This window comes from Marmota marmota, unplaced genomic scaffold (assembly GCF_001458135.2).
Source record: "Marmota marmota marmota unplaced genomic scaffold, marMar, whole genome shotgun sequence".
NCBI lineage: Eukaryota > Metazoa > Chordata > Mammalia > Rodentia > Sciuridae > Marmota > Marmota marmota.
This window is the reverse complement of record NW_026000075.1, coordinates 8203492-8231209: the sequence shown is the minus strand read 5'-3', so window position 1 is coordinate 8231209 and position 27718 is coordinate 8203492. Positions and strand designations below refer to the sequence as shown.

General features: G+C 33.6%; 1 protein-coding gene across 1 annotated transcript in view; it reads left to right on the top strand.

The window, feature by feature from the left end:
• The window catches only part of Naaladl2 (N-acetylated alpha-linked acidic dipeptidase like 2), a 1175859-nt gene that overhangs the window by 53845 nt on the left and 1094296 nt on the right, over positions 1-27718 (top strand). The gene's annotated exons all lie outside the window — the stretch shown is intronic.

Here is a 27718-nt window from a genome sequence, read left to right as displayed (position 1 = left end):
TTTCATTGCTTGGACTTGCTGTCTCATGTCTTCTCTAATATTCCGTTCCATCTGAGTTAGGTATGCCTTGAGTTCTTTCTCTGTCCATTTTTCTGATGCCTCTAGGTCCTCCTGTAGATTTAAGTTGTCCTGCATTGTTTGTAATCTTTTTTTCCCTTGTTTTTTCATATTGTTCATGTTACTTTCCAGCTCTGTTTGACTGCTGTGTTTCTGCTTTCTCCTCTAAATTTGTTTTGGTTTTGTATATCTCTGTTGTCTCTCCTTTGTGATGGGAGACTATGCCTAGAAATGTTGGGCTTTATTGTACTTTAAAGCTGATTCATTCGATTCATAAAAGGCTTCCGGATTCTGTATGCATATAGTGATTTGTTGTCTGTTCTTATGACTTTATGTTTAGATTAGGTGCTATGATGGTATGAGGGTTAGTATGTCTTGGCTACTTTAGAAGATTGCTCTACTGAAGGGGGATACTAACAGGTGATTGGATCAGGGTGTTGGTAGTAGCTAGGTATTTAGGAGCCCTATATACAGCCTCGAAACATTCACCTATTTGCATTTAGACAATTACACGTAATGGAAGACGTAATGCTTGGGATGAATGTTGGGGGGTAGGGGAAGGAAGGTGCTCTTAAAAAGAAAGAAGGAGAGAGAGAGAGATAGATTAGAGAAGAATGGAAAGAACAATAAAACTTGAAACAGGAAATAAAGAAAGAAGGAAAAGGGGAGAAAAGAACAAAGAGAGAAAAAAAAATAAAAAAAAAATTGAAGTCTGAGAGATCCATTTTCTTCTCTTCCAGTAGGCGGAGCTATGCCCTCCGAGCCGAGCTTCTGCCCTCTTTGTGAATAACAATCCCTGTAAGGTGGCTCCTGGGAGTCTCTCAATCCTGTTAGTCCAGAGCCGTTTCACTTCTCCGGCCCCTCCCCCCCTTCCTCCTGCCAGCCAGCCAGCCAGGTCCTGTTCGCCGGAGGCAGTTCCCCATAGATCTGGTTACACTTGCAGCCCCACCGCGTGTCCTATTTCCCAAATGACTGAGTACTCTCTCTGTCATTCATCTAAGCCCCAGTGCTGTGGTGCAGTGATCTGGGGACCAACAGTTTAATTTTTCCGGACCCCTTTGGTGGGCATGCTCCCAGAAACTGGCGGCTAAGACCTTGGGTGTCGCCGCTGGTGGTAAGGGGAGTTGGGGATCAGGAATCCCCTCTCCTTCCCTATCGACACGCCCCCAGGGAGATTCCCGAGGTTTCCTGGCTGCTTGTATCTGGAGGGGGTGGGAGTCACACACCTGCTAAAATGGATTCCGCTGGGAAGGAATTCCGTCGGCCGAACTCCGGTGACGTCACCTCTCTGCTATGGCGGGACCCAGGCTCCTTGCCGGAGTGTCCGAAGGGAGGGGTAGGACTGGTCTGTCTCTGGTTGGTTTCACCTCCCGGTTCGCTACTTCATGAAGGCCTGGCTAGAGACCTCTTCCTAGAGTCCCTGCGCTGCTCCTGCTGAGCCTTGCCTTGGGGGCTAGCCGCCCAGTCGTGGGGGCCGAGGGTGGGCAGTTGCCGAGTCGTGTGGGCAGCGGCTGGCGGGTCCAGACCTCTGCAACACGTGGCGGAGATTCACTTGTCTGGGGCAAACTGTCACCTCCAAAAATCCTACCAGTTGCCGGCCAGTCTCTCTTCAGTGGAATTTCGCCAGGAGCCTCTCAGCAGGTAGAATCCAAGCGTATCGATGCGTCTCTCTGACCCCGTTACTGAGGAGGTACTGAAAGCGCTGCCTCCCCGTCCTCCGCCATGTTGGATCTCTTCAGATGAGTGTTTTCCCTACGTCACCTTCCAGTGATGGCCTGAAAACAGTCCACTGTTACATATCTTACTCTGTCTAACTACAAAGTGTATATTCTCTCTATTTCAAATTAGCTATGTTAGAGAACACTGATCTAAATGAACACTTATTATTTTGTATAAAATATAATGATAGTTGGTGTCAACTGTCAACATTCAGGCAGTTCTTTTAAACTTGTTTTAACTGTGTCAAGTTTCTTCAGCTTTCCCAAGGACCTGGAGTACTTTGACTTCTAGAGTAAATACATATATTCTATGACTTAATAAATATTAATATAATATTTTTTATGCACATCATTTAGGGTCATTAAATTACCCCATATATTTTCTTTTTTAAACTAGGTTTCTCATTAGTTTTTACTCTGAATATTTGTGGTTGCCCTGTATGCATATTAAATTTCTCTATTTTAGATAAGACAGCCTTATAACAAGGGAGAATAATCTTTTCTAATTTTTCAGTGACATACTTTTCTAAGCCTTATGTTTCTGAAACATAGATTACAGGCTTGATATGAATAAAAAAAATCCTGTCTTCTAATAGAATGATAAAATAGGTTTACCTCAAATATTATTAATTTCATAAAAATATAAAATTTTCAAGTTTTGACAGAATTTTTCTTTTCTTTGAATATAATGAACCCTTCTTGCAATGATGCCTTTAAAATATACAGATTAATAGAGGAGATATTAATTCTAGTGTAATGTCACTCAAAGAAAGCTTCTTACTATGTAGCTGTTCTGCCAGTTTACTAAGTTTACTAGTTTTGGGAATACTTGGATAAATAATAGTTCATTGAAAGTTCTACTTGTATCAATTTTATTGTGAGATAATCATAACATTCTGTGTGGAAATAATATATAGCTCAGTTTTCTTAAGGGAACTATTTTATTCTGTAATTTGATCAAAGCCCCCAAATGCAAAAATTCTGTGGATAGAATAGTAATTTAATTTTCCCTTATGTGGCGATGACACATTTTAGATACTTAGCAGTTTTTGTAGCAATTAGTTGTTCCTAGTTTGGTATTCAAAATTGACATTACCCTACATGCAGTTGGATGCTATTGATGGAATTAAAATAAGGGAATTGGAGACTTAAATGGACATTTCTTAGTTTCTTCAGAATAAAGGAGACTGGTCTGTAGGTCTCAATCCTAACTATTTATATATTGTCTTCTGTTTCAGGGAATCAGTGCAGAACTCCTCACATTTGTTATTGCATTCCTCAATTTACTATACCTTGCATTGTAATATGAATTCTATTTCTATCCTCTGTTGAAGAATGAAAAATGTACTTAATCAATGACTACTATAAGCATGTCAGTAAGCAGCATCCTGAAAGGAGTTTCTGAAACCATAAGAATATAGGTGGACATCACTTTACTTGACTAGCGGCACTGGAACTAGTCTTATAGAGGTGGGGGAGGAGACATGATGCACTGAAAATAGTTGCCAACTACCTAGGACTATGTTTTAATTTGCTTTTTCTCTTCTGTGACTAAAAGACCTGACAAGACTAATTATAAAGGAGGAAAAGCTTATTTTGGGGCTCATAGTTTCCGAGGGCTTAGTCCATAAACAGCTGGCTCCCTTCCTTGGGGCTTGAGGTGAACCAGAACATCATGGTAGAGGAGTATGGCAGAGGAAAGTGGCTCACATGATGATCATGAAGCTGAAAGAGACTGAGCTCAGCTCACCAAATATGTATCCCAAAGGCATGCCTCCAATGACCCACCTCTTACAGCCCCAACCTGTCCACCTTCAGTTATCACTCAGTTAATCCCTACCAAGGGCTTAATTCACTGATTGTGTTAAGGCTCTCATAATCCAGTTATTGTACCTCTGAATGTTCTTGCATTGTTTCACATAATCTTTTGAGGGACTCCTCACCTCTGATACATAACAGAATAGCTCTTCATTCATTAATAGTAGTGTGAGATTATTTCCAGTATATATCACTGGACACATCTTGATAGAGAAGTGTTTTCCATTTTCAGGGACATTTGCTTTAATCCCAGCAAACTATTGGTTGAAGGCAGAAAGTTATCAAAGGAGAATCCTAAACCATCTCTATAAAGGAAATGTTTCCAAGTACATAAATTGGTCATAACATCAACTCTGTATACAGAGTGCAGCAGCTTAAAAAACTTAAAATATGGTGTCAGTCATTACTGTTATCTTAAGAGTCTGATTATGTATCTTCAGCTCATAAGTTGTCTCACATAGAGATCCATTTTGTATCTTAATATTATGGAGTGAGGGGGGAAATCCCTTTGTAAAAATTCTTCACCACTATCTCCATAATCTCTACTTCACTGGGTTTCATCCAAGTGCGAAAATGAAAAATTATAACCTGCCAAGCATCAGTGGCAAAGTGAAATGAAAAAATTGCGAGTTAATAATAGTGATGCCTCAAAAAAATTTCCTGGCCAATTTAACATTGCTTCATCCAAGGTCACTTCTCAGAGCTGATTATTTTTAGTAATTTGCAGATGAGACCATTCAACCTTGGTCATGGTTAGTGAAGATCAAGAAAATGCCAGAGAAGGTTTAAGATTCAAGGTTATCTGTCTTTCTCAAATAAGATACAAACCACTGTTTTACTTTATTGACCTAAAATCTAGCAGAAAAATAACTTTCAAAGAAAGAAATTTCAAGCCTGTTAATTTTTAATACTTATTTTTTAGTTGTAGTTAGACAGAATACCATTATTTTATTTATTTATACATGGTGTTGAGGATTGAACCCAGGGCCTCACACATGCTAGGTGAGTGCTCTACCTCTGAGCCACAACACCAGCTCCTGTTCCATCTTTTATTGGAGATAAAAAGTCATCATGAGGTAAGACATTTGAAATAAGGGTAATAGAAGGACATTGTTTAACAGGTTCTTAAGTAGCATCCCCGATGAATTTTCATAGTATTTTGTTCTGAAGTTTAAAACAATCACTCTAGATCTCAAGTAAACATTAATTATGACAACCAGCTATAACTGATTTTTTTTTAGCTTCTAGAAGACATTCAAATTTACTTTCTCTTACCCAATTTGAAATTATACTGTAAGCAGTCTTTAAAACTCCTTTTCACATATAAATAATTCATATAATGTAGAGAAATGTAAGAAAACAAATCTTTCCCTTAATTTTATTATTCATGGATAACTTGCATTGATCTTTTAGCATACAATTTCCAGACGCTTGTGTATATCTGTGTGTTTGTGTAGTATTTGGAAGAGCGAGAGGGGGGGAGGGGAGGGAGGGAGGGAGGAGAAGGATAGGTAGATATAAGTAGGAAAATTGATTTTTTAAAAAAATGAATTTACACTGAAAATATAATCATATTTCATCCAGCATATTGCCATGGACATCTACCTATGTCAATAAGTATTGGTTTACATCTTCATTTTTAATGACTTCATAATGTGTTTGTAACTTCTGACAGGGATGAACATTTAGAATAGTTTTTCACCATATAAACAATTCTGAAATAAATTACAGTATTCAATATTTATTAGGTTGCAGAATAAAAGTTTTAAGTAAAACCATTGAAAATGTAGACATTTAATAATTATTATAAAATACTCTCTAGAAAATGGAAGTTTATATTTCTATCAGCATTATTTGAAAGTGTGTACCTTTATCACAATCTTACAAGAAGGATATTCTTTTATTAGGATTTTTACTTCAATTTACTTATTAGTGATGTTGAATACATTTTCAAATATTCAGTAGACATTACATTCTCTTTTGTGAATATCTGGTTCGTGTTTCTTGCCCATTTTTCTATTGTCATGGTCTTCTATTTTATCATTTCTATTTAATAAGGTTTTGTATTTATTAAGGATACTAATCATTTATTATACCTGTTTTTAAATGATATTTATCTAACTATTTTTTATTTATTTGTTTATGTGATGCTGAGGATTGAACCCAGTGCCTCACACATGATAGGAAAGTGCTCTACCACTGAGCCACAACCCCAGCCCCATAAAACCTGTTTAAATCTTTTTTTTTTTCCTGAATTGTCAATTATAATTATTTCTCCCCTCAATATCTGTTAATCTTTTCCTTATTTCTGGTTTCTGACTATGGAGCAATAGTTACAAATTCTTTTCTTATACAAAGTTATATTTAAATTATTTTTTTAAAATTTTGTAAATAAATGACATTATTTAAAGTTTTCTTCTGTTATGTTTTTGGTGTTTAATGGTTTAATCTATAAGGAATTTATTCTTATGCATGATTATGTCCAATAACAATATGGCTTAATGAATAGCCTATCCTTCCTTATTGATTTTAAATGCCTTAATTATCATAATAGTTGTTCAAATTATATTCTAAGGAGGTTTAGGCATGATGTCCCTTTAGATCATTTTGTTTGAAAACTTAAGCTAAACAATTAGGTTTTCTTTATAGATTTCCATGGGCTGCTATTGAAATGTGTGATTTTTTTCTATTAATTTAAAATACATTTTAATATAATTTCTTCTTGATTTTTGAATCATTTTTGTTGAAATATAATTTTTATACAAGCACCAATACTTATGTAGCTACCACTATATTCAAAATAGGGAACATTTCTATCACCCCACCAGCCTTTCTCATATGTTTTTGCAGAAAAGTTTACTATTCTGCTGGCCTCTGATAACAATTGCTGTTTTTACAGTATAGTTTATATTCTTCTTGAAATTGATATAAATGAAATGATAGTGGCAAGTAGTCTTTTATGTCTGACTTTTTTTTTTTAACCAAACATAATATTTGTGAGATTTATCCATGATTTTTTTCTTTTTATTGTTCGGTAGTATTCAATTATATGGATGAGTTTTTCAATCCATTCCAATATGGACATTTCAGTACCGTGAATTTAGCTGAGTATTTTTACTATTGTGAACACAGCTGCTGTGAAAATTTTCATGCAGTTCTATGTGGGAATGTGTTTTCATTTTTCCAGAGTAAATAACAACTAGAATTGTTGAGTTGAATGGTAAGTCTATGTTTGCATGTATCATTTTATAAAAAACTGCCAAATGGTTTTCTTTAGTGTCTATACTATTTTGCATTCTCACTAGTAATGTCTGAGAATTCTAGTTTGTTTCACATGTTTGCCAATTCTTAGTATGGTCATTCTCTTTACTTTTAACCTGTTTAGTGGATATGTAGTGGTTTCTTTTTGTGTTTTTTAACTTGTACTTTTTAATGATTAATATAAACTTTTACAAAAAACCTGCTGAAATATGAATTTTGATTCTGTTGAATCAATTGAACAATTTTGGGAGAACTGACATAAAAATATGTGTCCTTTAATTTATGAACATAGTATATCCTTTATTTATTTAGATCATCTTAAAATTGTTTGTATAAACTTTTGGAGGGTGTAAATCTTGCATATATTAAAAATACTTTTCCCTAAGATTTTGATGTTATTTGAAGTGGTTATTTTATACATTTTAATTTCTTATATCTGTTGCTAGCATATAGGAATATAATTTTTGATTTTTGCATATCAACTTTGTATCCTGTATACTTATTAAGCTTACTTACTAGTTCTGTAGATTCCTTGGGGCCACTGCATTACCTTTTTTATTTTTTAATGAAGTTTTCTTCCAAATTCTGTTTTTTTTCTTTTATTATTTTCAGCATTTCATAATATAATAATACTGTTAACTATAGATTTTTCAGAGATTACATAGGTTTTACTTGATGTCTCTCTTCTAAGTGGTGAAAATATTTCTCCCAAAGTACTGTGAGCTCTGAAAATCGTTTGTCCTGCTGTTTTCCAGTGACCCTTTCCTTAGTGATTTCTATTAATACATGGAAAGTTCACTTCAGTTAATGCCTAGAAAGAGCTTCATGCATGTTTTAAAAGACATATCCCTACTTGTACAGCCTTGGTATCCTCAGTATAGTTTCACACAAATTCTAGCTTCCTTGGCCTCTTTAATTTCTCTTTCTCCAACTCAGTGATATAGTTTTTTTTGACTTCTTGATAAGCTACCCCTAGGTAACTGCCTTAAGGCAACAAACTGGTACAATCCTAGGGAATTCGTCTTTCTTGGCTCCCTTCTCTCAGAAATAACATGCAGCACTACCCATTCAGTGTCTGAAAACGGTATTTTTATGGTTCTTTTTTTTTTTTTTTGGTTCACTTATAACTTTAGGGTTGTGTGTTAGCTTCTCATTGCTGTGACCAAATTACCTGACAAGAATAACTAAGAGGAGAAAAAGTGTTTTTGGTCTCACAGTTTCAGAGGTTCAGTCTATTATTAGCCAACTGCATTGCTCTAGGCTTGAGGTGAGGTAACCCAGAGGAAGGACAGGGCAGAAGAAGGTTGCTCAGTTTATTATAACAGGAGGCAGAGAAAGAGAGAGACAGACAGAGGTTCCAGGGTCAAAGTATAAGCCACAAAGGTCATGCCCAGGGACCTTCTTCCAGTCATATCCTATCTGCCTAATGTTATTACCCAGTACAGTAGTCCTTTAAAATTATTAATTCATCAAATTGATTAATCCACTGATTTGTTATGGCTTCATAATCTCGTTATGAGCTTTCAGGGTCATCTCATATGGGGCAGTAAAATCATACCCCTGGCCTCCAAAATGCATGTTCATTTCACAATATAAAATACATTTAGTCTATATCCAAGAGTCCCCATATTCCCAACTGTTCAAAATTGCTCAAAAGTCCAAGTTTAAACTCTTTGCTGTGTGCCCTTATAAAGATCAAAAGCAAATTTATAGATCCAATATATAATGTACAGAGTAAACATTCTCATTCCAAAGGAAAGAATTAGGAGCATAGAAAGAAAGGATAGGACTAAAGCAAGACCAAAACCCACTTGGGCAAACGTTAGACCCTGTAGCTCCATGTTGTATCTGAAGCTCATGGAATTAATAAGGAGATGCAATCTCCAACCCCGCCCCCTATCCTTATAGTCTTGCAAAATTGCAATCCACATAGCAGTTCTTAGGCTGGCTTTCTCTACAGCCAGCAGCTTTCCTTGGAAGACATTTCATATTATTGGCATTTCTTAATCTCTGAAGTCTCTATTCCAGCTTTGGCTTCATTCTCACAGCTTTATATATCTCCCTTTCAAGGGCTGTTCTAAGGAAGTATTATTCTTCTATGCTCTGCCTGGGTTCCAAGGCCTTCCTTTGAAACCTCAGTGGAAGCCTTAGTGATCTCCTAACTCCAGATCTTGCTAGAAAAGGACCACCTGAATGACATTAAGGTCCTTTGTCAGCTTAAGGAGTAGACTTGCATACTTGAACAATGGCTGTAATGGCCTCTGAGTACCTGGGTGGTTTATCATGGTGAAATAAATTGTGAGTAAACAGCTTTTTATGTTTCCCTGTGTGAGCAGGATAACCCCAGGGGATCCTCTCAAAGGAGTTTTCACTTTTAAACCTTGAGCCTTTCATAGGTGTGGTCTTGATGATATCAGAATTGCCCTAAATAAACCTTTCCTATTATCTGTGTGCAAAGTATTTAGCTTCTCTCTAGTGGAGATAACCTCTTCAACAACCATACTTTCCTTGGCTCCTAATTTTACATGTGCTTTTTCTCTGTTCAAACTGCAAGTTTTAAAAATCTTTCTTATCTGCTTTCTGCTCCTAATTCTCACAGTAAGCCTGGTTAAAAACTGCAAACAGTGCCACTGCCACTACCTGAATGCTGTGCTGCCTTGAAATTTCCTCCATCAGATTAATCAAATCTGTCACTTTAAATTTGGCATCATACAAAGTCTGAGGATATGAGCAAAATCTAGGCAAGTTATTTGCAAGGATCTAACATGAATGTCTTCTAGTTGAGTTCCCAATACAATCCTTGTTCCGTTGAACCCTCCTGAACACTGACTTTACTGTTTGCATTTCTTTCAGCATTTTGGTGTTCTGAGTACCCACCACCATTGCCTATTAATTTCTATTATAACATTCTAATACTTCTCCAGCTTAATCTCCAAGCATTTCCAACTTCATTCCAAAGGCTTCTGAACCACACAGGTTGGTCACAGCAGTGATTCCACTTTTCAGTACCAATTTTTGGGTTAGTTCGGTGTCACTGTTACCAAACAAAAACCTAGCAAGAATAACAAGAGGAAAAGTTTATTTGGTTTCAGAGGTTCAGACCATGGTTGACTGGCTGTATTGCTCTGGGCTTGAGGTGAGGAAGAACATTATGGAGGAAGAGCATGGCAGAGAAAAGCTGCTCAGTTCATGGTAGCCCAGAATCAGAGAAAGTGAGGACCTAGGGACAAAATAAATGCCCCAAAGGCATGTCCCCAGTATCCCACTTACAATAGTCATACCCTACCTGCCTGTACTTATCACCTAATATAGTAGTCCTTTCAGATTATTAACCCAACAAATGAATTAATCCACTCTGTTTTAGCTCTCACAACCTAATAATGAGTTTTAGGGGACATCTCATGACGAAACCATAACAGGTGGGAATATAAGTCTGGTGTTTATTGCTTCACCTTCATTGAAATAGAAATCTGTAATTTCTGAACAGAAATGTCCAGTGCCAAAAAATAAATTTGAATTCCAATGGTACACAGATGCTTTATATACCACATCTGTTTTTGGATTATTCATCATAAGTATATATTTAATTCATTTATTTATTATTCTGTAATATTCTACCCATCTTATTATTTTATGTAGTTTAATAAATATCAATATTTGTATTATATTTTTATTACAGTTAGTTTTGCATTTATGTAATTAGAATCTTTCAAATATTCTTTAAGGTGTATGTGTGTGTGTGTGTGCGCGCGCACGTGTGTGCGTGCGTGTGAGATATATATATATATATATATATATATCTCAACAACTAGAGCCCCAGATCATCCTTAGGAGGTCCAAAATCTCTTGTAGATGTGGGATGAAAGAGGTGTTTCATATTATAAATATTTTTTCTTTCTATGAGCCCTTGCTTTTACTGAACAAATTCAGTTTAGAGATTCCCTTGTCATCTTGTACTTGCTAAGTGTTTTCACCATGGTGTTGTCCCAAGATTTAAAACTTATCCTATTTACAAAATCTGCTAATGAAAGGTGTATGAAATTAAACTTTATTTAATATATGGTTTGGAGGGACAGCACAATCAATACAAATAATTTCAAATATCACTACAAATAATTTCACATGAAATATGTCACATCCCTGTTTTAGAAAGTTCTTCTGTTTCCCCAGCTACAAAGATTTATTTTACTATATCCTTTTGACTCATGTCCTGCTTTTGCCTAATTCAGTATTGCCAGTATCCTTTGTCTTGTTTTCCCCTTCTTAGTCTTTTTTCCACCAATCTACCCCCACCCCACTTAAGTTATCATTTTTTTTTTATGTGGGCACATTTAACTGTCTTTTTGTTGATATGAGAACCTACAATATCAGACACTATGGTCCTTCTTTTGCCTCAAGTGAATTATCAAATCCTTTTTTCTAATTAAGTTAATTCTTTCTGTAAGAATGGTCCTTTTCCTATTGTTAACCTTTTTATCCACACCACTACCTCTATAAAATTATGCTCTGTATTTTGCCTTTTAATTTTATATCATTCTGAGGTTCAATGACCATGTTGGCACTTCAAAAACTGCTATCTTTAGCATACCCTTGGGCAAAATTCTGCCATATAAGTTTCGTAAGAAAAAAATCTTATTAACAGTCACATGAAAAATATCAGCAATATAGAACCCATACTATGTAAAATTTCTTATTTAAGACATAAATATAAAATTTATATGTTTACCTATACCCATGAATCTAATTGAGGATTATCTATGTTTTTGCTTGTTTGTCTATCAAAAGTATGCTTAGTCATTGAGTAGTTATTAAGTGGTTGTATTTTTTTAGGGAAATTAAATTTAAAATGTACACATGAATATGTTAAATTATTATTGATCTTTTTAAAGGTTGGCATACTGCTTTTTCATACATATGTTTACTTTTGTTTTGTTGTTTATCCATTCAGATTTTATAAATGGTCTTATGATCATATGCACATGATGGTTCATTATCAATCTCTCCAAAAATAAATAAAGACAATTTGGAAAACAGCAGTGTTGTATTTCACCCTAAGGCTGTTTCATTGACTTGTGCTCCAGAAAGAATTACCTGTATGTCTCTATTAGCAAATTACTACACAAAGTATATATGGCTAGTTGAAAGAAATATTGGTTTGCCACCAGCTTCCAAGGGAGTTAATATGGAGTAGAGGTCTTAGAATATTCACCTGTGAAGTTACTTATAAAGAATGTCTACAATGAGTTAAATTTAATCCCTTGAATAGATTTAAGAGAAAAATGGAGCAATCATATTGATGCTGTATTAATGGGAGATTTATGAAGTGTATTTGGAATGTTGTATGTAAATGTTCAGTTGGGAAGAAGACAAATGGGAAGATATGAGCACAGTATAGGAAAAGGATAAACCCTTTTGCATTGGGCTTATAGTCATTCTTTTAAGATTTGTAACTTTAAAAACCTAGGTTTTGAATCAAACAAATACTACTTCAAATTCTTTACTGTATACTGGCACTGGGTATGTGATGCTGAGCAAGCTCCATTTTAAAAATGAGAAGATTACCCACCTTAAGGATGAAATGAAATGATACCTGTAATGTCTTTAACAATGGAGCTATGCAAATAGCATGTTAATTACATTGTAATTTTTAATAAGAGTTTTCATTATAAACAGTACATAGCACATTTTATAGTGCTTATTTGGCTAGACTATAACTCTTGAAAGGGACACCTTTTTACATTAGGCACCATATTGATAAATACACGTATGCAATCAATTTTTACAGCACAGTAATTAGAGAAACTTTTGGATAAGTAACTGCTGGAAATCAGAGAAATGACAATTTGAGGAAAATTTTAAACATAGTAGAGTTCAGGGAGGATGTAATTATTCTGAATAATAGAATTTTGTTTGGGGAACATTGCTGGAAATAGTTGTTTAAGATTACCCAGGAAATTGTTTAATAAAATACTTAGAAAGAGGGAAGAACCGTGTTTAGTTGAGTGCTAACAGGCTCAGATAACAAAAGACATTAAGTATGGACAGAAGAGATGAGAAAAAAGAAGTCAACAGAGTAGGAGAAAGAAGTAAATCAGTGCAAATAGAGATAAAATGGCAGTTGAAGGGCAGACAAGGTAGCTCTTGCCTATAATCCCAGGTACTCTGTAGATTGAGCAGATTGTTTGAGCCTGGCAGATTGAGACCATCTTGGGCAATATAGTAAGATGTTGTCTCAAAACAAAGCAAAAGAAAAACAAAAAACAAAAGAAACAAACAAAACAAATAAAAATGACAGGTTGATCCAAGGATCTCTTGCTACCAGAATGCCACAATATGTTTATTATTAATTTTCATACTAAACTACAAGTACATTTGTAAACAGAAATGCATTATAGTATTTTAGACTTCCCATACTATCTCCCTTTGTTTTCTCTTAGTGGAGCTATAAATGTTATAGTCTAGGAGCAAATTCTTTTAAAATGCTGAAAGCATGTTTTTCTACACTGTAGTCTTTCAGGGTTATGATGGCAATTTATTTGTTAATGATATTTAATAATTTTATTTAAAAATTCATCTGTGTTCAGATATCAGTTAAGCAGGTACCCATTTGACCTTCCACTGTACTTATGGAAAGAAATACTACCTACCTAGTGCCACTCTCTTTTTCCTCTTAGGAGAGAAATAAGCTTACTGCTTTCTCATGATACACAGTAACTCACCTTCTGTTTGTAGACACTTTGATTCTACCTGGTAATTCTCCTTTACTAGCCTACAGTTGTTTTTGGAAGGACTCACAGGGCCTTTAGGAATTGACTGAAACTGCTAACTTATTTCTCACAGTTGCCTTAGGAAAATCACATTAAATTTATATCTCAGTGGAATGCATTGGGATTAATTTGAAAGACACACTATGAATGTATTCATTCAACAAAAATTTATAAAAATTGATCTATAGACTCTTGTCTAAAAGAGTATTTTATTTTTATATTACTTTTGCTTAAAACCACAGCTGTGTATAGGTTTAAAACAATTCCTTTAACATATAGTAGTATTTTTGCCATATTTCTATTACTTTGTTCATTATGAAAGAGAAGAATCATGAAAGAGTTGTTATTCTGTAATGAGAACAAAATTCAAACCTAAGTAATTTCTGTAATGGTGTTTTCACTCAAAGAACAGTGATATTTAAAAAAAATGAAAAAAAAATTTAAGAAATTTGAAGTAAATCAAAAAATGAATGAATATCTGACAATGTTTACTGCAACATTTAAACTACTCCTCAGGCTTTTAAAACAGATTTTAATATGTACTTACTTTTAAAATTAATTTTAATTGAATGTTATTTTCACGTAATAAAACATTTTCAGTGTAGATTATGATGTGAAAGAAGATTACATTTTATTTGATTTCTCTATATTCTTTTTAGAGAAAGTGAACTAAGTTTAATACTCTGAGTTTTGTGATGCAGTGATAGTATTTTGTTTGTTTTGGTTATTGCTTTTTACTTACTATCTTCTGATTATTAATAATGCTGCAAAAGAAACAACTAGTTGTGCCAAAGAAATCTTCTTTTGCCTAAATAAAATATTATGTATTTTCATTTTTAAATGACATTTTCTAAAAAATCATCCTAACTAATTATTCATCCTTTTCATATTTTGTGAAATTATACTTGCATGTTAAGTTTATTTTATTTTGCTTTTTCAGAGGTAGAGATCAAACCCAGAACTTCTTGAATGCTAGGCAAGTAATCAATACTGAGAACACCTCCAGCCCACTGCCTGTTAGATTTAAGTTAGAATAGTGTTGATGAATATATTAAGATGCTTTTCTAGCAAGCTAATAAAAAATGGCAAGTGCTTCTGTTTTTCCTTGGGTGTTATACTGTTCCTTGATTAATTAAAAAGAATATATCTGAAGAAAATCTACATGGGGTAGGTAGTTAATGAATAGCTGATTTTGTATTTGCTAATTTTGTGAAGTTTGAAATCCAAATATTACAGTTATCTAAAGAAGTTTGAAATCAGGATGTGTTTAATTTCCTGATTTTTAAAGTTTGGCACATATTTATTTTATTTTTTTATTTTTAATTGGTTCTTTTTAGTTATATATAATGCTATATTTCATTTTGATATAATCACAAAAGCTTAAATATAATTTGCTCTATTCAATTCCTAGTACTTCCTCTCTCCCTCCCTTCCCCTGTTCCCTTTCCTCCACTCCTTCGCCCTTTCTGCTATTCATTTACATTTTTTTTAGTGCCTTGTGGATACACATAATGGTGAGATACACTGTAGTATATTTATTTATGTACATTAAAAAAAAACTTAAGTCTGATTCATTCATTCCATTGTCCTTCCCTTATCCTATGCCTTCTCCCTCTTCCTCTAGCCACTTCCTCTGCTCCAATGATCTTTATTTTGATGTAATCTTCTGCTTTTCTTTTCCTTTTTCTTTATCTTGGGCTAACTTCTACACATCAGAGAAAACATTTAACCTTTGACTTTCAGTATAGGGCTTATTTCACTTAGCATGATAGTTTCTAATTCCATCCATTTACCAGCAAATGCCATAATTTCATTCATTTTTATGGCTCAGTGTATATGTACCACATTTTCTTTATCAATTCATCTGTTGAGGGGCTCCTAGATTAGTGTCAAAGCTTGACTGTTGTGAATTTTGCTGCTATAAACTTTGATGTGGTTGCATCCCTATCATATGTTAATTTAAAATTTTTAGATATACACAAGAGAATGGGAGAACTGGATCATATGGTGGTTCCATTCCTAGTTTTTTGAGAAATCTCCCTACTGCTTTCCAGAGTGATTGCACTAATTTGCAATGTATGAATGTACTTTTTCTCCCACATCCTCATCAACACATTAATTGTATTCTTGATAATTGCCATTATTACTGGAGTAAGATGAAATCTCAGTGTAGTTTCGATTCCCATTTCCCTAATTGCTAGAGATGTTGAGTATTTTTTTTTCATATATTTGTTGGCCATTTGTATTTCTTCTTTTGAGAAGAGTCTGTTTAGTTCTTTTGGCAAATAATTTTTGATATAAATAATTTATGAACCTATACTGGCATATCAGCTACCTCTGAGCAAGAGGCTTTAGAATCTTTCATTTAAAGGTTTGTCATAAAATAAAATTTTCCATGTAGTAAGAGTTAAGCAATACTTTTTAACACAAAACAATTTTTACATACATTTTTCTTTTTTGTTTTTCAGCTTTTTAAATCTTTTATCAAATGAATGTTACCGATTTCTAACTGGCCTCTTTGCTTGTGATTTTTACAAATTCTTTCTTCAAATGTCAGACAGAGGAATGAGTTAAATATGAAGTAAACCACAATTCTTCTTCAGATGTTTCAAGGTTTCTCCATTAATCACAAAATAAAATCTAATCACCTTAACACGCTCTTCAAGTCCCTTGTTATCTAGACTTTTGTTACAGGTTAAACTACAAATCTTGGTATTCATTTTCATACTCCATGCTTTAGCCAGATGATTCCATCAACAGTTGGATTTTCTTGTTTATGGGTCTTTATAAATGTTATCCTTCAGGGCAGGCCTCTTTTCCTGTTTGTTCTGGGTCACTTTGATATAGGAAGAAGACAGTAAGTAAACTATTAACATTTAAAATATATTATAATTTCATCAAGCACATATCAGAGTATTTAAAAGATGAGAAGTCTGTTCAATGTTTTTTGTTTGTTTTTTTTAGTGGTGTTGAAGGGTAGGTAGGGATGCTGAGGTTTGAACCCAGAACCTCAAGAATGCTAGGCACACACTGTTACTGAACTATATCCCCAGACTCCACTTACTTTTTTAAAAAAGCAGAGGTAGCTGTTTCTTAGGCCATAAATCTCTTTGTGTTTTGTGGTGTTTTTTTTTTTCTTTTTCTTTTTCCAAGGCAAAGGCTCAGTGTTTTAAGTTACCCAGAATGGAAAAAATCTCTCTACCTTATGAAAGTATATCATTATTTCTTTAAGTCAGCAATATATCCTTTTGTCTATTCCTCTCTGTCTCTGTTTCTCACTCACCACCTATAAGACATACACATCAAAAAAATAAAAACTATCAAAGAGATTTTTATTGGAAGAAATAATCATTGTTCACATCAACATTTGGTGATTGTGCTCAATATACAGATTGTATATTCTTAAATGCAGGGATAACATTTTCAACACAAATCTTTTTCTGTTAGGTCTTTGAAACACAAGACAATGCAAAAGCTTAAACATTAAGATCAAAGTTAACATTCAGCAAAGTTGTTGAAGTGAGTCAATGAAGGAATTTTTGAAAAAAATTTTCTTTTCTTCTGTTGACCTTCTCTTACCCTCCTATTTTCAACTTCTCTTTCAAAAAAGGTCATGTTCCAATAGTACTCTATATGCCACCCAGAGTGGAGTGGTATATTTATCTTGTATCCCCTGCTTTATTCAATTCAAAAATTGAATTAGCTGGTATAATATACTGAACATTTTACAACACTCAAAATTAATAAGTTTAAACTCTAGACCTCAGGGTGATGACGTGAGGAAATGAATGCTCTAGGAGTTGATTAGGTCATTAGAGAGGAAGCCTTCATGAATGGGATTAGTTTCCTTGTGAAAAATACCCCTGCCCCCAAAGAGATCCTTCACTCTTACTATGTGAAGACATAGTGAGAAAGCACCTCCTATGAACGAGAAGTGAGCCCTCATCAGAAACCAAATTTTCTGCCACCTTGCTCATGGACTTCCGAGCCTCCAAAACTGTGAGAAATAAACTTCTGTTGTTTATAAACAATCTAATCTATGGTATTTTGTTATAGCAGCCTAAACAGACTAAGACAATTTATTTTGATAGTCATATCACACCAACCTTTAACTTGGAGACAGCTAACCTTGTCATTTGATGAGACTGCTGTTTAACAAACTCTCATTTGTTTTATTTAAGATACTTATAAAATATTAGTATATTTGAATCAATTTAGACTCATTTGTATACATTAGTTCTTATTCTATTCAATAAGTACAGCTTTTTATGTACACATTCCTTTTTAATCATTTCAGTGTAATTTTGGCTTAATTTACATAAAATAACCTCCATAAAAGCAGAGTTCAGTGTTAGTTGACAAATGAAATATTCTGAAATTTTTGTCTATGTCTCTTATACAAATGTACTTTGTTCAAGCTTTCCTCTAACAAAGATATATAGTAAGTTGGTTTAAATTAGTAAACAGAATATACTGGACAACAATGGGGTGACATGAAGACTAACTGCTTAGTGTTGGCTGGATGATTGTAAACCAATGAAATACAAAGCCTGTCTCGTGGGATTGTGCTGCCTACTGGAATGAACTACATTAACTTTAACCCACCTGAGGCTTATAGGGTTTATTTATTTAATCTATTGGAATATCTTTTTCCTTACTTATGACTTTTCTACTCTTAAATTGCTAGCCAGATCATTGCTATCTTTTAATTATTGCATCATAATTATGTTTTATTATTTTTTTATTTGATTATGTTTATTATTTATCATAATCTAATGGTTGTATAACATTTTGTTTTTTCTTGTTTTTAAATTCAGATTGTGAATGTATAGAGTAACTATGATATATACCTCATTTTCTTGCATAACAAAAAATTTTAAAAATTAAAAGAATTCTATGATTATGGTTGGTTTCTTTATTTCTTATTTTTTGACCTATATATATGTCTCTATCTTTGCTCTTTAATTAACAAAAGCTCCTTGAAAGTTTGTCCACTTATTAATATCATGTTAAAAATTGTATTGAAGTAGTTACATTAAAATATGGTTGTCATTTAATAACTAATGTAAGATGCCATCCAATAATACAGTTCTAACTTTGGTGTATTAAGTCACACACAGAAAATTATAAAATGATAATATTTATATGAAACACTGCAGGAAATGGATGAAGGAATTTGCTTTAAATTGGAAGTAAGCAGATGGGAAGATTACCTCTAGATAGGGAATAGGGGTGGGAGGGAAAGGGAGTACTGGTAGTCTGTGCCCTATACTATGCCTGGAAAAAGTCATTACTAGAAAAGAGGATAGTGAAAGAAGAACTGGAAGTGAATGCAGACATGTACCACAGCTAGTGGGTGTTAAGGGAGGAAAAAGCTCCTGAAAAACTTATACTTAAGGATCCAAAAGTCATCCATTCAACAATGGATGGTGGAAGGAGATGGTCATTATTATACAAAATACATGTATGAAGATGTGAATTTGGTGTCAACATACCTATATACAAACAGAGATATGATAAATTGTGGTATAAAGGTGTATCAAGAGTTGTAATGCAAAAAAAAAAAAGAGCTCATGTATAATGGCATAATTTGGTGTGAACATATATATATACAGAGTTATGAAGAAAAAAAATGCCTTAATAGTTATACACATATGATGATTTCAAATGGAAGTGAGAAATTTAGTCCATCATCTGTAGAGTTTGTCTTTATGATTAATCATCACTATTTGTTTTCAAATGAGTTTTCTAGAACATGGTAGACAATCAGTAATTTTTGAGAAGCCCCAAATCAAATAGAAAAGTCCTTCAGATGATTGGATAAATTTATATCTTTTTAATCAGATGGCTGTTATCTTTTGACTTGTTAACATGGTCAATATTTGTCACTTCTATAATTAATAATAGATAAAACTCCAAATAATAATAGCAGCTGCCATGTTGGGGGAATCCATGATGTTCCAAGCCCTCATAGCTCACCTGATAATAACCCTGGAATATGGATTGTTATTCTAATTTTATACAAGAGGTATCTGTCAAAAATTTTTAGTAGTCCTAAAACTAGTAGATAGTGGAGCTAGGATTTAAACATAGATTGATCAGATTCCAGAGCCTAAAATAGGTGTAATTGCCATGTCTGTAAGGCGTGCTTACTGTAGCATTTGTTGAATGGATGACTTTTGGATCCTTAAGTATAAGTTTTTCAGGAGCTTTTCCCTCCCTTAATACCCACTAGTTGTGGTATATGCCTGCATTCACTTCCAGTTCTTCTTTAACCATAATCTTTTATAGCAATGCCATTTTCCAGGCATAGTATAGGCATAGACTACCAGTACACAAGCATGCCCATGCAAATACTGAATCGTGCCTTTGGTCTCATTAGCATCTGAAGCCTACAACACCAACTTTTAATTTCTGGCTCTGCTACTAACTAGCTGTATGTCTTTCGACATCCTGTATAACCTCTCTGTGACCTAGTTTTCTCATTAGAGTATAGTGACTATAACAATGATACTGACATTATATACAATTGCTTTGACTATTAAATAGCTAAATAGATGTATAACACTTGACATATTTCCAGGTATATAAATAATTATATACTAATATTATTGGTCATGACTAAAAGAAGTTGGTCTTACTAAGTTAATTTTTAAAAATTGTTCACTAATGCTTAAAATTACATCTTACAACACTGAAAGTTCTATAGATGGTTTATTGCTGAAATAACTGAGAGATACGGCAATTACTAATCATGTTCATGATTTTGGATGTTTTGTGATATATTACAAAAGATAGGAAAAGCTTTGCCTAGTTGGCAGATTCTAAACAATCTGACTAATGGAATGAAGAATTTATATGAATATGAAACAACTGGCAGTACAAACATGTATCACATTTGTTTGAAATTATATTGAAATGTAATATTGTAATATCTGAGATTTCAGGATATAGTTGCAAAAATCATACATGGCTTGAGTTGTTTCTTCCTATTTCATATTGAAAATATGATGTATCATTTCTCAAATTGAAGATCTAGACCAAGATTTGGCAAATTATGGCCCTCAGGTCAAATCTGGCCCATCACTTTTTTTTTTATGTTTTATTGGAACACAGCCCTGCTCATTTATTTAATATTGTCTTCACATTACAGTGGCAAACCTGAATAGTTACAACAAAGACCATATGGTTGAAGAAACCAAAAACATTTATTCTCTAAACCTTTTCAGAAAAGTTTGCCAATCACTGAATAGACAAATCGAAATTCACACATGAGAGGTTACTTCAAATTGATGTTTTATATTTTCTCTGTAGGAAAGATTTCCTTCTCCCCTCTAAATTTTATAAACAGCATCAATAGTACTGATCAAAGCCTGTTTACTCTTTCATGCATGTTAGCTTTTTCCTATTCTCTCTGATTATGGGTTTCCACAGTATTCCTGGCATTGTAGGCATATAAACTATAAAATATGAAACCAAGTTAAACTTTGAAACCAGACAACTGATCTACTTCTGTATGATCATTTATTTTGTGAAACTGACTAAATTTGTTTAGTAATTTATTGAGGTAAGGCATGTTGACTTTCATAGTTCATGTGACCTAAAGAACACAATTTGAGGGTATTACCAAGCATTAAACAAATAAGCTATCAAAAACATCATCTAGCTACTGTTATTAAAAAAAAAAACTTGTTTATTGATGTTTGAGATTATTTGGCCCTGTGTTTATATGCATGGTATTTGTTTATCCTTAGTATTCTTTCCCAATGTTCATTATATTTTCTTTCATGTTTGCTCATTTAGTTCTAAAATTCTAGTCTTTTTAGTTGTTATTCTATTATTTTCATGGCTTTCTGCATTTTTTCTTTATATTTTTTCTTTTTTTCTCCATTCTCTTTGTTCTTGGTTCAGAGTTTGAAATTGAGACCAGCACTTAAATAGAGTTTCCATCAATGCTAGAGTGATGTTGGGATTACCTTTTCACTCATCATCTTTCAAGAGGCATTATGCATCATTATCATCAGGAAATAAAATCCTTATCATCAGCAAATAAAATTCTTGTAAAGGCTACCTCCCTAAATCCTGCTTTATCTTCCTAAAAATAAATTTGAATAAACACTGAGGGCAGAACTTACCAGGAAGAGAATTAATTGAGAGTTAGCCCTTTTTAATCAATTCAGAAATTCCTGTACTTTATTTGAAGGTAAGTATAGTTAATTTGCGCTGGAGGATGATGTTGATTATTTAAAAATCAGAGATGAAGAAAGAAACTGTGGTGAGCCGTTCTAATTAGACCGTGGCCGCCATTAGAAGATGGCGCCGGCTTCCACTGTGGCCTGTGATAAACAACTCCTAATATGGAGAATTGGCACGCAATCCCTTACCACCCTATGAGAAAGGTCCACGTGGCAGCTTAAGATTGGTATGCTGGAGGCTTTATTAGGCTGTGCTTGGGCGCTCGGCGACGGGTCACTAGAAGATGATACATGAATCAAGGCCTGAATAAACTGCTGAAAGAAGAATCCTGTGTCGTGTTTTCCCTTGCCGGCGAGGGGTCGCGGCAAGAAACCACAAAGTAAAATGATTTATTTGCTTTTTGGTAAATTTTATTCTGTTTTGTAACTTTTGAAACATGGATTTTATGAGTTATGCCATTAAAATTTATACTCCCTCTAGAGTGTGTTGTTAATCATTATTGCTCTTCTGGGCTTCCAAATTACCTATCTATATTGTAATGCAATATTCCTTAATGTTTACAATTGAAATGGTGATGGTTCTTAAGACTTTTCATATATTTCTATGAATGACATGGGATTCGCAAGAAATAAAGACTTACCTTTAGAAATACATTTCAAATATTAAATTCTTCTTAAAAATTCCTAGAACTCTAAAAATCAGTTTTCATCTATTCTCTGAAATAAAGTATCTGACTCTAATGGATACTTTAAAGCTCCAAAAAGTAGATGAAATCATTATAAGGGTAGTTTAGTATAATAGAAACAGAACAAGCTATAGGTACTTCATTTATAATTTAGTTCAATGCACCAAACATTTATTATGTTTCTACTTTGTGAAAGTCCGCTTCAGCCTTGGGTAAGGATGTATGTAGATATAATGTAAGGTCCCTGTCCTTGGATGAAGAGGATTGAAGTCAGATGTGAGCACTTATAAATTTTAAAGCATGCAGATCTATTTCTATGTCATAAAAGTTCTTTTTTTTTTTTTTTTAGAGTGGGAAGAATGCCAGAAAGGAGCTCAGAGCTCCAGGTGAGGTCAAGAAAATATACTGGAATGTTTCCAATTTACAGAACCTCTCTTAGTCTTATTAATTAGTAATCTTTGCCAAAACAGTGTTAATGAATAGAAGTTGAGAAGTAGGATGCTGACCCTAGAACCTCTGCATAGAAGAAAGTGATCCAAAAATAGAGATGATTCCAAACCAAACTCAGCCCATGAGATTTCAAGCTCTTAGAAGTCCTTATCATTACTGAGAAGTTTTATAAATACTTGAATAGAAAAGGAAATGGGTCATAGAGCTTGACTAATTTTTAAAATGGCTCTTCCACTCAAATTCAATCATTTATTGAATTTTGATATAATTCAAAGAGTAAATGATGCAACACTGTTCTTGGGTGCTTATAGAACAGTAAGGGAGACAGAAATGTACACCAAAGTTTCTAAAATTATGCTGTGTGAAAATTCACTTGACACGTCCTCCCATCCCTTTTCCCCATATCTCATCCTGACCTATCCAAGATTCAATTAGAATCTCAGTTACAATTTTAGCATGACATGATGGTGCATACCTGTAATCCTAGCCAATCAGGAGGCTGAGGCAGGAGAACTACAAGTTCAAAGCTAGCCTCAGCAACTTGGCAAGATCCAGTCTTAAAATAAAACATAAAAAAGGGTTGGGGACAGGCTCAGTGGTTAAGCATTCCTGGGTTTAATTCCCAGTCCCCCTGCCACAAAAAAAAAAAAAAAAAAAAAAAAAATTAGAATTTCAGCCCTTCTTTTTTCCCAACACTGTTTTTCTTCTTCACTGTACCTCCTCAGTTTTAATCTTTCCACACTCAGTTGGTCCTATACCAAACTGTATTCCCCATTTGTCTTTTGCAAGAAACTTGTCACATTAAACATTCCATGACAGTTATAAATTTATCAATTAATTGAAAATTGGATGGGTTGTGGGAGAAAGCATTATACCATGGAGACCTCTCACTATTTCCTCACAATTTCTATTTTTCCCCGTTTGATCATTTCTATTTACTTGTACATTCTATTCCTAATGCATGTTGTCCTCTGCTCTATAAAGAGTCCCATCCACCAAAGGTAGTTTAATCTCCTCTTTCTCCATGAAAATATTGGTAAATTTTTTATATTATTAAATAAATAATATAGGAATCACAGAGGATGTAGAGAGAGGTATAAGTAACACAAAGGAACCCAGAGTTTGGAAGTAAACAGATTTAAAGTATCAAATTAGAGCATGGTGAGTACAGTGTATATACCATTTTAAAACTTCATGGTAGATCTTAGAATAAATTCCAGTTAATCTCATCCCAACTGTGTGGTTTATAATAAAGCATCATTTCAAAGTATCCTCAGTGTTGTCTGATCCAAGAAATTATTGCTTAAAGAAAATAATACATTTCAGAAACAAAATTGTAGTGTAGACATGTGAGAATATAACATACTACTTAAAAGAAATGCAAGCTATGCACAGAATCAATTAGAAACAAGATTATTATGAAGTCATGAGATTGTTGTGATAAATTATTTTTAAAAACTCATTTCTCTTCACTTTAAAATTCCATATTTGCTGGGAACAATGGTGCATACCTGTAATCTCGGTGTTTCAGGAGGCTGAGGCAGGAGGATGGCAGGTTCAAAGCCACCCCTGAGCAACTTAGTGAGACTATCTCAAAAAATAAAAAGGGCTGAGGATGTCACTCAGTGGTTGAGAGCCTCTGGATTCAATCTCTGATACAGAAACAAAACCAACCAAACTATATGCATGGTAACAATTTCATAAGTCAAATGGGTGTATTTATGTATGCCATAGAAAATATTTTATGTACACTGTGTGTGTATACACACACACATATGTATATATTAGAACAAAGTAGTACTTCTGAAAAAATATAGGACTGAAAATACTATTAAACTTTTTATATTTATATAATATACAATATTCTTAGTAAAAAATAGTATCAATTAAATAAAAGTAAGATAATATTCAGTTTGTAGTAAAAAGTGAACAAATTTTCATCAGTTTGCATAATACTTTAATATTTCAAAGTGTAAACAAAAAAAGAAATATTTGACTTAACATAGGATTGGGATATAGTCCTTTTGTGTATGAGTGTATATGTAGAGTCTTTTTATTTTTAAAGTCCTATAGCAAAATCTATTGGAGATATATTACTTTTTTTTTGGCTTAGTGTTTGGGATGCTCTCCAACTTCAAAGTGCTTTGTAGTGTGTGAATTCCAGAAGTGGGATACACTAATTCGGTAGCTGTATAACATTGTTGCCTTGTTGCAGAGTCCATTGTTTCTGTCTTTTTGCTTTGAATCCTCAGTGTTAGTTTTGTCCTCAGACCAACTTCATCCATACTCACAAGGTGGCTAGAGTAGTTCCAGGCATTACATCCGTACACAACAGCAAGAGCAAAAAGGTTTTGTTAGAAGGTAGGGAACTTTGGTAAGAAACCCCCAGAAAATCACTGGCTAGATGCAGTTAACATATATACCCCTAAATCAATTCCTGGCAGAGAAAATGATACCACTGATTGGCTGAGCTAATCAGGATTGCCCTGATGTGGTCCTCCTCTTCAGAGTTGCTTGGTAAAAAAAAAGTAAAAAGAAAAAGAAAAAAAGATATTGAGGATGAAGTAGGACTCTGCCAAGCAAAGACAAATTATTTCAGTGTGAAGCTGTTTATTGGAAATAGAATCAGACTCTAGGTCAATAATTTTCAACCCTACTTGTATATGAGAATCACCTGGGGTGCTCTTAAAAATATGTATTGATTTGATTGGTCTGCAGTTAGATTTATAAAATTGTTCTTTGTAGTTTTAATGTATAGGTAAGTTTGAGAACTACTGCTGTAGGTAAACTGAAGATAGCATAAGGCATTGGGGACCTTTGTGAGTTTGCACACGTTGAGCTTCTCAAGCAGTTTTATTTATGAGCTCTACTGAACAATTTTTGAAAATTAGCCAGTTGACTAGTAGAGCAAAATTACCAACACTCCATCTTAACACAAGTAATCTATGAAAATATAATTGTGCTTATTGCCATATTTATTGGAAATATTACAAGAATATAAGATACTCAGGTATTTTAAGAATCAAAACAGCTTTAATAGCTCTACTTACTAAGGAAGAAATGCTAATCTCATTTTTGTGTTAAGAGAACTCAATTACAAAATCCATTATTGGATGAGATAGAACTAAAGACAGAGTTTCTTTATTCTACTGCTGTTGATACTTTTGTTCTTGTATTTGGTCAAGATGCTATTTAAAATTGTTATAAATTTAATTGTATCTTATGTGTAAACAAAAAATATTATTGGAGTACCATTTAATATTTCAATACATGTATACATTGTATATTGTTTAAATTAGTTTCCATCTCCTTTGTCATTTCTTTATGGTGAAAAATCCTTTCTTCTAGTTTTTTGAAATGTACAGTATACTATTGATAACTCTAGCCACAATGCTGTGAATTAGCACACCAGAACTTCTTGTTCCCAACTATAACTCAGGACTCATTGATCAATACCTTCCCACCCTCTCCCCTCCTTTACTCTCTCCAGCCACTGTTATGTTTTCAACTTTTAGGGAATCAACATTTTTAGATTTTTATATGAGTGAGACTATATGCTTTTTTTGTCTTCCTGTGCCTGGTTTATTTCACGTAAAATAATGATCTCCTGTTTAGTCCATGTTGTTGCAAATGACAGAATTTCACATTTTTTTTTTTGTTTTGTTTTGTTTTTGGGGCTGAATAGTGTTCCTTCATATTTACTAGCACATTTTCTTTGTACATTCTTTAGCTGATGAACACTTTGGTTGTTTCCATTTCTTGGTGATTATGAATATGCTGCAACAAACATAGGAGTGAAGATAGTTTTTCAACATTCTAATCTTGTTCCTTTTGATTCATTAATCTTTGGTATTGTTTCTTTAGTCTCTGTTTCTTTTATTTCTGTTCTGATCTTTATTATTCATTTCTTTCTACCAATGTTGTTTTACTTTTATTTTCTCTTAGTTCCTGGAGATGTGGTGATAGGTTGTTTGAGATCTTTCTACCGTTTTACTAGGGACAACAATTGCTATAAACTTCCCTCTTAATACTATTCTTATTTTAGCCCATGGATTTTGGTATTCTGTGTTTCTACTTCCATTTGTTTCAAGAAATTTTAAGACTTTTTTTCTTTGTTGATTCCTTCATTGCTTCTTCAAAAGTAAGTTGTTTAATGTCCATGCATTTGTATAGTTTCCACAATTTTTCTTGTTATTGATACCTAGTTATATTTAATTATGGTTAAAATGTATACCAAATATGAGTTCAGCTTCTTAAAATTTGTTGAGACATTTTTGTGGGCTCTCATACGATCTATCCTGGAAACTTTCCATGTGCTAATGAGAAAAAAATTATTTTCAGCAGCTTTTGGGTGGAAAGTTCTGTAGATGTCTGCTGGGTCTATTGGGTATAAGAGGTAATTTAACTCCTTTGTTCCTTTGTTGATTTTCTGTCTGGATGATCTGTCCTTTGCTGAAAGTATGGAGTTAAAGATACCTCTAAGAAAATATTGCATTACTGGAGAGTGTGTCTTCAGTTGTTCAGTCACACTCCATATTACTCTTTTTAATAAAGAGTAGTCTTTTAATGAGAAGAGGTAATTAGTCTGTGTAGCTGACAGTCATTTAGGTACTTGCTTTAGGATGGATGTTTTCTTCAATTGAAAGATATTGGGAAATAAACTAGTGGTGGCTATTAAGATCTGGCTGGCTTAGTTTTTTATAGAGATAACATTTTCTAAATTACTGAGTTATGATATTTAAAATGAAGGGCAAGCTCCTTGTTGG